We start from the raw sequence: 6,101 nt of genomic DNA, 5'->3' as shown, positions 1-6,101 counted from the left end.
AAAGTGTGAGCAAGTACCGGTAGTAGGAAGAAGTGTTTACTCTGCCTGAGGTGTGAAAAACACCCAGCTCATCTGTCCAACAAGTTATCAGGCAGCAAAGCAGCAAAGTTCTCCTACAATTCAAATATATCTGCTGAAATCTGTCTGCTGGTTTGGTTTGTTGGACATTAGGTCTATGGGAGTGTTTGATTTTAATTTTCTTACAGTCGTATGACCAAAAAAATATATTTACAGTTTATGAAAAAACTTTTAAAATCATCTTTCTATTCTTATTCTGAGGAAACCGTTTTAGTTTTATTGCTGGAATTATTTGTTCAGATCATTCAGCAAATCTTGCATTTTTACACTGGGTTGAAATGTTTCTGTCCACCCCTGGCTGACCTTCCAGTGCCAGCAATGTTTCACACCTAGGGTGCAAAATGTTTCCCCGGACCTGCCTCCACCCCCCCACCCACTGAAATATGTGTGCACACAATAACACAATGCAGCTGACAAAAATACATCACTCTGCTAAAAAAAAAAAAAAAAAAAAAGATGATGTTTTTTTTATAGTTTTATTCTGATCACTTCAAAGTAGCTCTGACCTCATTGGAACAAGGAAAACTGAGCTGTCAGTACCAGGATCTCTATAAGCTTTATAAGCCATATTATTTAAAACACAAATGCAGGCAGTCAATCTATCTTTGCGAAAGCAAGATATCATTAGATTATTTCTTTATTAATAAAGAAAAAAAACATTTGATTAGACTGCCTGACTGTTGAAGTTAAACTTTTAACTGAGGTGTTATTAGTTTAAAGTTGTGGTCAAACTGTCATTTGTTTTACCACCTACTTTTATCACATTTTTATCTTTACTTGGTTTTATTTTTCTTCTGTTTTATTGTTTAATTCTTTGTAATGAACTGCAATAAACAAATAAATGTGCCTTGGTTTTCCTTCCTTTCATACAGTAGGATTTTATTTGAAAAAGTAATGGCACAAGAGAAATATCAGTTGTTGGTATTTTAAAGTGTCTCCATGTGTCAAACTCATTGTCCTCTAGGTAGGACCTCCTCAGCACCTTCATCTCTTGCAGATTCTACTGGTTTTGTTGTTTTTTTCCAGTTTGGCTTCATCCTTCTTTCCATCAGCTCTGACCCGCTTCCATGCCTCTAAGGACGGGAAGCGTCCACCTAGCATGATGTTTCCTTGGTCAATCAGGGTTATGTGCCAGAGTTATTGTTCATCTTTTTTTTTTTCTTTTTTTTTATAACTTTATTTTTATTTTGGTCGTTATTAACAAACATTACATAGAAATTATAATAGACAAAAAGTACAGAACAATCGAAGCAAAAATCATACAACAGACTCGTATTTTAGTAACTCAAAACACATGGAGACCATCCATTTCCAGAATTAGTCCGGTATCGTTGATGTGAAGTTTGTCCATTTTTTTCCATTTGTCTAAGCATAGCTGCTCCTGCGTCCTCAGCCTATGTGATAGAAGCTCCATCTCAAATAGTGAGATCACAGTCTGTATCCACTCCTTTGTGGTAGGAGGTTCAGATTTGCACCACCTCCTGGTTATCACCTTTTTAGCTGCCACCAACAGAATTTTTAACAAATAACAATCATTATTAAATACGATATTGTCCAAAAGACCAAGATCTAACACCAGACCGGACTTGGGTATTGAGTAACCCAGTATTGTTACAATCTTACTGTGTATTTTGTTCCAGAACTGAGTAATTTTAGGACAAAGCCAGAAAATGTGCGCGTGATTAACATTAAATTCTCCACAATCTCTCCAGCATGGCTGAGCTCTAGATTTGAATTAATAGTAATTTTGGGTGTTATATAAAATCTGATTATATTCTTCCAACAATGTTCTCTCCAGATTCTGGAAGAGGATGTTGTAGTTTGGGTTTTCCAAATATTCAGCCAGCCGTCGTCGGTTATTAGAATATCAAATTCCCTTTCCCATTTTGTTTTAATATTCAATGTATTAGTGCCTCTATTTTCTAACAGATATTTATAGAGTAAAGATTCTTTGTTTTTTACCCTTATAGGTGTCGATCAGCATTTTGATAATCCCATTTAAATTTGGGTCTATTTTTTGTTGTTATTGTTCTTCTTAAATCAGGTTCACATGAAGTTGAATTCTGGTTCCATCTGTACAGAGCACCTTCTTCCACATGATCGTCGCGTTCACATGGAGCATAACGGATTACTCTTAAGGTGGATTTCTCCTTACCAGGCTTTGGAATAGTTAAAATGTTGTTTTATTTCATTCATTTTGCTTTTTCAATGGCGTACCGTTCCATTAACTTATAGTAGATACTCATCTATAGCGAAAAATTGGAAATGTGGGGGAGTGTTAGACTAGTGGCTAGAACACAGGCGCGAGAAGAAAGCCCTTAACCCCACACTGCTACCCGGGCGCCGCACAGTGGCAGCCCAATGCTCCCCAAGGGGATGGGTTAAATGCAGAGGTGGTTAGGGAATAGGGCTTAGGATCCTGAGTTTGTGAGTTTGAGCCCCACTGCCACACATGGTCCCTGAGAAAGACCCTTATCCCTACACTGCAAATGGCAGCCCACTTCTCCCCAAGGGATGGGTTAAATGTAGAGAGTGAATTTTGTTGCTCTATACTTGGGAGAGTGTGATGACAATAAAAAAAAAACTGCTTGCAAATAAGCGTATATTCCCTTAATTTAAGCAGGTAAAGCATATGATCTGCTGATAGAGTATTTTTCCCCTTAAAAATAAGATAATTAGATATTATGCTCTTGAAATAAGATAATGGAGATTGTTTTTTAAATGTTAAACATGAATTATCTTCTTCAATTGGCAATTGTCTTATTTTACTTAATTTCAAGAAAATGTGAGTTACAGTGTATCTTATTTGTTGCAGTCATGCTTTTAATTTTTCTCATCTCTTAGTTAGATCACTTTTCCTAAATGATTATTAAAAAAATCTATGATATCCTATCAGTTCATTAAGTAGCTTTCAGCTTTTTTTGTCATTACACATAATCTGAATTAATCAAATGCACCATTTCTGTTGATCTTTGCAAGCGCAGCAGGAGCCTTAGAGGTCACAGTGGGGTTGATGTAACTGAGGAGGCCCAGACAGGTGGCAGGCAGCCCAGCCTGTGAGGCTGCTGTGGGTGGGCGTCCACTCAGAGGTGCCAAACTCCCAGCCAGGCTCCCACAGCCTCACCTCGGTCAGGATGCCTGACGGGGTCGACTTGCAGGTTCAGCTCTGGTTCACTCTGTATGCATGTAACCTTTATTTCCCCAGGTATGTCTCACTGAGATTACAAATGTCTTTTAAAAGAGGGATCTGGGCAAACCTATTAACAGCAAACCATTAATTACAAATCAAAACTACCAATATCTAAACCAGTTAATATGCAAAATCTATAGTAAAATAAATGTAAAAAAACAAACACAACCATGTATATAAAATAGAACTAAAACATCACTTAATATTAAAGCATTTGAAAAATGTACCAACTAATTAAAGACATTAAAATAACCAATTTCCTTCAACTTTAATCCTCTGCAGTTGATTCCAACCAGAAAAAGCTGCAAACTGGAAGATGTTTTGCAATTCTTTGTAAAACTTAAATGTAAATCTCCCTATTGTCCCACAATGGAAATTCCTTTTTGACCCATCTCCTTGGGATGGGTCAAAAATTGGGCGGCGCCTGGGGAGCAGTGTGGGGTTAAGGGTCTTGCTCAGAGACCCAGAGTGGAGGCTGTGGGGATCCAACTGGGTCCTTGCAACCTTCACAAGGTCCAAGCGCAGTTCTCTAACCAATAGGTCAGGGGTAAGCAATTAAAAATCAGCGGGTCCAAATAAAGACAATCAACAACTAGTAAAGGTCCGGAAACATTTTTTATTATAATCTGTTGTTTTAAACAGAATATAACACTGAAATAAAATGAGGTGTTTATGCATCAATGTTATACTTTGACTTTTGAAATAAAAAAATATTTTAAAAAAAGGATTATTTTTATATTTTAAAATCTAATGTGTTTTTTTAAGTAGAGAACAACATTCATTCAGTTTGGTATATTGACAGTTTCCTGATTCACATCTTCTATAAAACACCTGAACTTACCGTTTTTTACCTTCTTTTTTTTTTCTGTCTTAATGAGTTTTAGGCTGCCCTGCAAGGCTTTAAACCTGGGTTTAACCGGAGACTAAGCCATTCTCAAGCACATATCAAGGAGCTCATTTTGAGCCTGGATCCAGATTTATTGTTGATTCTGTTCATGGTGGAGAATCCTGCTTCACAGCAGCAGGTTGAGCCAAACATCCTCTAAATGTGCAGGGTCATCTTTGAGCACGCCATTTCACTTTTCTTTCACCAGTTCACCGCAGTTCTTCCAGCAGTCCACACTTTCTCTGCTCTCTTTTTCTCATGGTCTTCTCCTTCTTTCCCATCGCCCGGCTTGCCACAGGTTTGCCTGCTGTGTCTAAAAGTAGCAGCAGCAGCAACCCAGACTGACAGCTCATTGGCTCATTTGGATCACGTGCAGCCTGGAGCCGGACGCTCCCCAGGGCTTTACCGTATTAACAGGAGAAGAGGAGCAAGGGAAGTTAGACACTGTCGTCCAATAATATGCAGTAATTTATACATGTTTAAATCAGGTTGGGTCTGGATTAGCCAGCAGGTGGGTCTGGATCCGCTAATCTGTGACCTCTGCACTAGGCCAACACTCCCCAGGCACAGACAATAGAAACAAGTTGTCAGAATGCAGAAAACAACCATTTGGAAGTTTTCTTACAATAAGAGAGAAGAAATAGACCCTCAGTGTGACACAGCTCTATATCAGTTATGATCCTTAGTATAGAAACATAAAATCTCTCAATATTCATTTTTATTCTTAGATTTGTTTTTGGTCTCTTGAAGCAGTTTTAGAAACTGATTTCTAATTGTCTGCATGAATCCAAACTAAATGGTTAATCCTCAAAAAATTACAAATGAGTCTAAATTTATTATGAAAAAGATTTCTTTAAACCATGTGGAATTAAAGAACTGTGTTCAGAAATGGAGCTGGATGAATATATTCATTTTTAAATAAGAAAGCTGCATTTCAGGTGAAAAAAATGAGCTCTGCTCTGCAAACAAACGTCTCATTTCATGTTAGTCCAATACGACTACCTCTATGAGTCAAACTATCATTCATTAGGAAAAGTCAGATCCAGCTACCAGGATTCTCCGTAAAGAAGAGTAGGATGATGGGGAGAGAGCGAGGCTCCTGCTTCCCACCACCGAGGTGTGAAGCGACACCTTTCAGACTCATCAGTTCTCAGCAGTGTGAAACCTTCACACCTCTGCTCTAATTAGATAATATTAGGCTTCATTAACCCTCATCATATTTGGATTTACATTCCATCATTTATGCATCAATTTAATGATCACTAACTTAAAACTGGAGGTAGAGAAAGACGAGCTCTATCTATGTATTTGAAGATTGCAAAAAAGATGGTCTGATCTTACTTTGAGATTTAGTAGATGGTTTGGATTTAAACCAGAGCAGATCATCAGATTAGAGATGGTGTCAGGTTTAGAGTTCTCTTCTCTCCTCCGCATGTCTGTGGAGATTTTGATTTACAGCAGGTGAGCGCTGTATGCATTGATTCACCTGTTAGGGTCCATGTTGCTCCATGATGTCTACGGTTCTTTTATTCCAGCTCACGCTGGATCCAAAACATCCGAAACCATTAGGAAATCAATGGTTTTTTTCCAAAACCAATTTCCAAACTATCCTGTGATGTTTTCTTCATCAAGTTGTGTTTATGGTGCCTTTAAAAAAAGGCTTCAAACACCTTGAATCTTTCCTGGAAGTTTTAAAGTCTTTTGATGCTGCAGAAATTTAAATCTATGTGTAATAAGTGTATTTTCCCTGGATTTGAGCAGATAAGACAATTTACTAATGGAATACAAAGATTTTTTTTTTTTAAATTAAAAAGAAAACACTACAAAATATGTAATTATCGAATTTTAAGGGAAAAAAATGCTCCTTACACCAACAGACAATCTAATTTCCCTTTTCAAATTAACCCTTTAAAGCCCGATCCAAGAATAAAACAAAACAGAAAATTA

Source organism: Cyprinodon variegatus, unplaced genomic scaffold, assembly GCF_000732505.1.
Source record: "Cyprinodon variegatus isolate N-32 unplaced genomic scaffold, C_variegatus-1.0 Scaffold1336, whole genome shotgun sequence".
NCBI classification, from domain to species: Eukaryota; Metazoa; Chordata; class Actinopteri; order Cyprinodontiformes; family Cyprinodontidae; genus Cyprinodon; species Cyprinodon variegatus.
The sequence above is the reverse complement of the archived record's forward strand: the minus strand, read 5'-3'. Positions refer to the sequence as shown.